The following is an 8,046-nucleotide window of genomic DNA, read 5'->3' as shown; positions in this document are numbered from 1 at the left end:
AGTATGAAATGTCCAAATAAATAAATAAAAATTGTATGTATCTTTTAAAATTAATACAAAAGTATTAATTTTTTCATTATATAAAACTAAAATTTTTTTTAAGCAATATTTACTCCTACTTTTATTACTTGTTAGATAATGAGTGGCAATGTTCAATATTATATAACACATATTCATAGTACTTGAAATGATAACAACTTTTGATTATTGCAAAATAGTTATATAAAGTTCATTATACTAAATTCGGGATCAACATTTAATCATCTCACTATTTAATATCACATATTAGAAACTACACCTAAAATTTGTTATTAACTTATCGTAAATCATCACTTTAAACACTTATAATAATTATCTTATAAAACAGCTTTGTTGTAAATTATTAAAACGTACATATCATTAAAACATTTACATATAAAGACAGCTTGTTATTAAAACAACTGAAAAACAATTAACTACAACAGTATAAATGGATCAAGAATAGAAGATGACCTATATAATAAACATGTATATAACATAATATTATTATACTATCTATAATTGCCTGGTTATTTTATAGAGTAAGATAAATTTGAAAATTCGAAAATCTTGTTTAGAGATAATTTTTTTTTAATCAATCATAAGTATTTTATTTTGTTTAAATTAATTTTTAACATTACGTACAAAAAACTTAAAATAAAATCGTTTGTCTCATTCCAGCTAAGTAATAATTAAAATATAGAATATTAATTGAATTTGATAATATACACGCAATTGTAATTTCATACTAGTGTTAATTTGATTATCTAATCGCCAAAAAGTTACCTTAAAAATATTGAATTTTTAATTGTTTGATTTTCTAAAATATTTCAATTATAGTCAAAAAGGAAATAATCGTTTTATTTATTTTGTTTTAAAGTTGTTACATTTTGGAAAAAAATACAAATCGCCCCGTGTAATCAAAATATACTTACAAAAGTTCATAAATAATTTCTTCATTATGTATTAAAACTTAGTGCTGATTTAAAGTCAATTTTTATAAATTATTCAGATCCATTTATAATACGACTTACGGGCTTAAATTATAATTGCAGAATAACTATAAAACAGTTGCACAACACTTCAAAACTCTCCAAGTATTATTTTCTGATCAAACTTCTGGGTTATAATTACAAATAATTATACTCTAGTTCAGATATTCAGACCCTACATGGCTTTGAATTCAAATTATTTATAATCTTAACTTCCTTTTTTAAAAGTTCAATAACTAATAAGGAAAATTAAGCCAATTAAACCCATAATATATCTGCAAATTCATATTACTAGATTCGCGCGATAATATAATTGATTATAAGATAATGCATTTTATACAGCCGATGTTATTATTAAAATAAAATCTCATTTATTCACTATATAAACTTTTATTATTGTATAAAATAGCATTAAGTATTTTATGATGATGTTGTTGTACTTTAAATATTAAACTATAAATTTATAGATTCAATTCCAATTTGAATAATTAATCCCGACATGCAAGTTCTATCAAACTATAAAAAAATACACTACTCTCCAGCTTTACCATTTTTTTACAATATATATTTATAAGAAATTCCGAACAAATTAAACTAATTTTACTTGAAGGGTACCTAATTTTGTTTTTTACTGAATTATTTTTGTTGAATATGTAATTTGCCAGTAAATATTATTACTGAAAGTCTCGTGTCTTATACCTAACGACGTTCTCAAGATTCATGGCATATTTTGATTATTATGATTTAAATATCACACACCTAGTGAGAATTAAAATCTCGGGGGAATTAATTCCTACATACTCTCACTACTTTATTAACCGTGATTTATGCTACACTGGATTGATATTTATAACGTCATCATTCAATATTTATTACATTAGACTTAATATAATTATAATTCAAATATTCGCCTATTTGTATCGTTATGACGATGTAATAATTTATTTTTAATTAGGATATTAGTCGTGATTTTTTTCAAACAACAACATCTTTATATATACATATACACCGAAGAACTATACTTGTAACCCTCCGGGGATCAATGTCCTCTTTAGAACTAAATATTTTTAAAACCCATTAATAAATTATTAACCACTTCGATGGTAGGTTCTAAAACGTGATCATAAACTATGTTTATAGGTTTGTCGGGAAATATTACGGATAAGACTTGGGATTATCCGTATTATTTATCAATATGTACCCATCAGTGGTTTATCTCACAATTCCGTAATAATATAAACCCATCTACACAACACTAAATTAACTGATTGAATGCTTTACGTTGTGTTTCATTGCCATTAAAAACTGTTATTGTTTAACTTCCAATTAAAATTGTTTCTTGTACCCTTCTCCGTTTTGGTTTTACGGTAAGTTTAATGAATTATCATTAACAATCATAAAGTTATAAAATTTCAATTTTCATCACAAACAAATTTTATTGCTCACGATATCTGAGCTTTTTGTACATCTCAATATAATCTATAAGACTGATTTAGTTTATAGATAATGCATTGCTCAACGGGTGTGTTTGCGAGTACCCGTCCGTTGTCATATGCGAAAATGAACCGAAATAAAACACGTATGTATCAAGATAAGTAACGCAAAAGGGGCGTACCACGAGCATTTTTTAAAAACGTCTAGGGAAAAGTTTTACTAAAAACGAATACGGTATTGGACTTTTCAAAAACAAATAATACAGGGCAAGAGAAAGAATAGAATTCTGGATTTGTGTTATCCGTAGTGATGAACCGAAAATCAATACTACAAGCAATACCACTTAGGATATAAAGTCACTGTTTTGCCCTTACCCTACCGTTGGTGCCGTTAATACACATACCGAGAAAGCACTATGATAGATGTATTGGAAACCCTATCAGAAGATGAGTCGTGTATTATTCGACATCAAACCGACCAAGGAAACCGATCCCGTTTTACTTACAATACATGCATTTCATTAAGGCTGAAAAACCCAAGTTCATTATAAATCTTCTGTTTACCGTAACATTTGTCGCATTGTCGTCGCTGTCGATATCCTCATAAGAGGGCGAGTAGCGTCAACATTAAGCTCGTTAATTCATTAACGCTGCGTTCTTTATCATTGTACGCGCGTATATTTGTGTTGACTTTTCGACTCGTTAGCAGCAGCAGCTCCAAAGACTAAATTAAATTTGCAACTGTTTGATTAATCAATAAAGCTTATTGCACGTGGGATTATTATGAACTTGAACTTCGCGGCATAAAATATTTTCTTTGTAAAATCATTAAAATTATTCATAGCACTTCAGTTAATCGCAAGTGCCTTTAACGATGCGTTTTAATCTGCTCGCGCTTCCTTCGTGTACTCCGATGGGTCACGGTTGTTGTTTCAACCTTTTGCGTAACACAGACGCTTTACTGACAACAACATTGCGGTGTAAACATTTCTTTGCGATAAAATGATTTTAAACCGACACGCCGTTTAAGAATCCGATATCTATCACACTGCCGTGTTAATAAACGCCGCCATGTTATCGTGGGAGTGCATTAATAAAAGAAACGTCTCGGTCGTTCTTGAAGTAACGTGTACATTCAATGTTTTAGTAATGGTGTTGGCAATGGAAACGCTAAGCGCATTATAAACGATAGGGCTATAATGACATTTTAATAATTCCAAAATAACATTTTTACAAAAACAATAATTATAAATACATAAATAATGAGATTTTCGATTTATTCTTTTAGGAAATTTGTAGTTTACGTAATTTTCTCATTTTATTTTTCGTTTAATGTGAACTTCCGATTTGACGTCATCAAAAGACAAACGGAAGTACATTCGTTTACGTCCTAATAGCAGTATTTTTTTGGAAAAACAACTGTACCATCGGAGAGTGACTGTTGTGTTTTTACTACGGTCCTTTGAAATGTTGCCCAATAGCTTTGGGACTATGACGTCAAGTAACATAACCGTCCGAGTCCTGTCAAATAAATTTTGAACGAAGAATGCCATCTTCACGTTTTACTTGTATCCCGTCCACCTGTACAGGCGGTCATTGTGTCTTGACCTTTGACTGGAACGAAATGAAATTCCATCGCTGGCGGGCGGGTGGTCGACCGGACGAGACGAAGAGACGTGCGGCCTTGACGTTTGTATAATAGTAACAACCGGAAACTAAGTTTGCCAATTGTCAGTATGAAGAAGAATTAACGCACGACCGACGACAAAATTTAATATTATGTGTTAGAAGATGATGATAATTATTTTAGATATTAGTCCAACAAAGTCTATAGTAGTAAACGGTATTTAGTAATTCATTTTTCAAACGAAAATACTTGAGCAGTGAAAGATAAAAAATGCAAAAACGAAATGTTCTTCAATATGAAAGTGTCTTTTATGATATTATACAAACTCAGTTTCACAAATTCTTCTATTTTTACTCAAAGAATTAATAAGTAAGGCTGGAACAAGTCATTAACGCGCTAAAAAATGAAAATTCCGTTAAATCGTCAAGTTAGGTAACTCGTGACTTTTTTTAGTAGGTTTAACTTTTAATTTACACGTTACTTTTTGAACGTGAATAACATAATCAATTCAAGTACATTAAAACAATATAAAAATAAAGTTAATTTTTTTCTAATTATAGTTTAATTTAACTAAACGTACTAATTTCAAAATCAACTTAACTTAAACGAGTTAAAAAAATTTGTTGACTCGTTCAGCCTTGTTAATGAGTAAAATACAATTTGGCGAGATGATTTTAACAGATTTTAACACTTCTCTAGAAGTGTTCACTGCAGAACATGTTTATTGCTGTCAAATAATTATTGCGCTTTTTTTTATTCGTATATTTATAATAAAACAGTTTTTGATCAACAAATACTATGAAAATTTGCACAAAATGCTATTGCAACGTTTTTTACAATTCAACTGAATCGTTGCGATGAACTATTTAACCTTTGATTATCCGTTCTCGGTAAATTATTGTTGAACTTATTCTCAGTAATACATAAATTTATTTTTTTACTTCTGTGAATTTTCAAAATATATCCACTATCTACTTCGACAATAAGACGCAATTTTATATAATTTAAAATAACTTCACTAAAACATGAGAATTTGAACATTATCTGTGAAAATAAAAAATACTTCAGCGTTTAGTTTATTGAACAATTTTTTTCTTAGAATTTACTATTAATAAAATATTATAAATCATTATAATTTTATCGCGATGCAAATAATACTGATTTGTACATATACAGTGGAAAAATAACAAAATTGTCTTTTAATAAAAATTAATTATTTTGTGAAATATTTGCTTTTAGCGTTAAAACAATACTACAGAATGTATTTACTATAATTTTTAATAAATAATTGATGGTACAAAATATATTCTATGAAAAAAACTTAATTTTAAAAATTGCATCGTACCCACCTTCTGTTTTTATTCGAATTTATTTTCAAAATGATGCGTCAGCATTTTCATATTAGCAATCATTATTTGTTGTCTAGCCTATAGCTTTATTACATAGATAATCATTATTTATAATTATTAAGTCTAGTCAATAAGTCTAATTTGTAAGATGCCCAATAAGCATTAAAAGCAATATAGTTAGTTATTAGCGATAATTTATTTATCAATATATCTTTTAATGTAAAATATGTAGCATTTTATATAATTTCATAAGTAATTATTTAATAATTTGTCATGATTATAATCATTGCAAAACAAACAATAAAAAAAATATTAAGAATGTGTTTTCAACTTGCTAGTAATAACTATAACATTGTATCGTTTACGTCCCAAAGGCCACGATTATTATTTAGCCAAAATTTAAAAACGTTCATGTAAATAAATCCTTAGAAAATTTTACAAAAAAAAACTATATACATTCTTATAGCACAGTCTGCTCTTAGTTGACGCGTTTTCATTTCTATGAGATTCTACAAACCCTTTCGCGGTAGCCTTATCTGCCTTTGGGATACCGATGATCAAAATGTTTAGTTTGTAATTCTGTATAAAGTAAACAAGGAGTACTGGACTATGTTGTGTTTGTTCATTTCATATCAGTTTCCCCGATAGTTGACGTTTTTCGATATCCTTTAGCTGCACACCCGTCAATGCTTTTATTCGTCCACCCACATACATTTATTATAATACTGTTAGTTGGTATCATGCTATTTAGTTTGCTACCAGCTGTTTCAATTCCATTATATTTCTGCATCTCCAAAAATGTCAACATTTGCGTTGGTAAATGTTATTCTGTAAAATTTAAAAGAAAATTCTCAATTATCCATAAGATTGATTTAAAAATTTTCTATTTATACGATTAGCAGATATTTCGATAACTTTTAGTGTTTGAATAGATATTTTGAAATATTAAATATTTTGAATTAACAAAATATTTTACATTTCGGTTAGCAAATTACACATCAAATTATTATATGCAGTAATGTTATACGTTAAAAGAAATGAGCTTTATAAGTGACAAAATTTAACCGTCTAATTTTTTTATTACCTTCACTTATTAAATGTCTAAATTCTTCCAAGAAATTGAAATGTTAAAACCGAGACCAATAAAACAATTCACTAATATTTGATGGTACGACAAAACAATTTCTTTCACGAAAACAGTACATTGTTTTATTTATATTCATTTTGGTAAACGCATTGCATTCAATTTAGATATTTGTTCCATGTGATAGTTTCGAAATGAAATAACGTTGAGTTTCGGGTGCACTGCGAATAGAATAACAATCGGGTTTACCATGTTCAATGACCACAAAAGGTTGTTTAGTATTGCAGAAAGGGCGTCGCGTTGACGCTATAGGACAGTCGCCTCGTCAGTTTTAACTCCCGAAGGATATTATACGAAAATCGCCTAAAGGGAAAAGTAAGTCATTTGGCTGCGGCTAACGGTCAATTATTACAACACAATTTAATTTGTCTAGAGCCCATTGAGGCGGAGATCTAAGTTTTACTCATCCCGCAGTCCTCGAGCCACCCGGTCGGTTTTCCTTCTGTATAATAGTAACATTATGTCAACTATTTCACATTCTTTTCCTAGACGCTGTTCAACGGCCCCGACTACGGAGATCGGCGTCAATAACAATATTATATTTATGTTCTCTAATCGTGCCACAGTTAATTTCGCGGTCTGGTGGGCTAACAAGTCGACTGGCAAATAAATAATGACCAATAGATATTACTATCTAATGTGTAAAAAAAAAAAAAAATACATGAACACATATTGTTTTAACGCTAGAGGAACTGCCGAATTCGTAGTCGACCCAACCCATCCCGTCAAACGGAAAATTAAAGTATGGAAAAAAAAATCTAATATATATCCTCGCTAGACACGCGTTAATTTCATTGCGTTCTCATTTTAAGTAAACCAGTTTTGCGCAAGTTTACTACACAACCACAATAACAACAATACCGACGACTTAGCGTAATGGTTTTTTTTTTTTTTACCGAGTGACGCGACGGGAGAAAGTGCGCGTGGGCGCTCACGTGTGCACTTTTGACCCGGCGACATTTTAGATTCACCGCCGCAATCGTCATCGTCTCCTTTGCTACAAGTTACATATTATTAATATTGTAACACAACAACAATATAAACACAAACGTGTCTATCTGAACCACTTCGTACGATTTATACGTTATCACAAGTCTAACAGCAAACCTGGTTCCAGCGAACGTATCGGACACGAAACGCACTACTTACTTTTTATTATTTAAGTGCCGTTTCACGATTTTTTGTGATAAATTTAGGTATACGTGGATAACTTACGGTCTGGCTGTAAAAACGACAAATATTTACGAAAATGACAAGATCCGTTAGAGCGTAGGTACGTGTTCATTGTTTGCTGATGATCATTTATGCGTAGGCTTTGGATTGTAAAAAGTATACACGTTTTGTTATTGTTTACTATAATACATAGTTTTAATAATATTTTGATCGTAGTGTTACACCAGAATAAGCCTTTTTAAAGAATAGATTAAGTTTTAACTATTCAAATTATTTGACTACTATGTTAGTAAATGGAACAAAAATATAG

The sequence above is a fragment of the Daktulosphaira vitifoliae genome, unplaced genomic scaffold (assembly GCF_025091365.1).
Source record: "Daktulosphaira vitifoliae isolate Bord-2020 unplaced genomic scaffold, ASM2509136v1 Scaffold_4, whole genome shotgun sequence".
NCBI lineage: Eukaryota > Metazoa > Arthropoda > Insecta > Hemiptera > Phylloxeridae > Daktulosphaira > Daktulosphaira vitifoliae.
The sequence above is the reverse complement of the archived record's forward strand: the minus strand, read 5'-3'. Positions refer to the sequence as shown.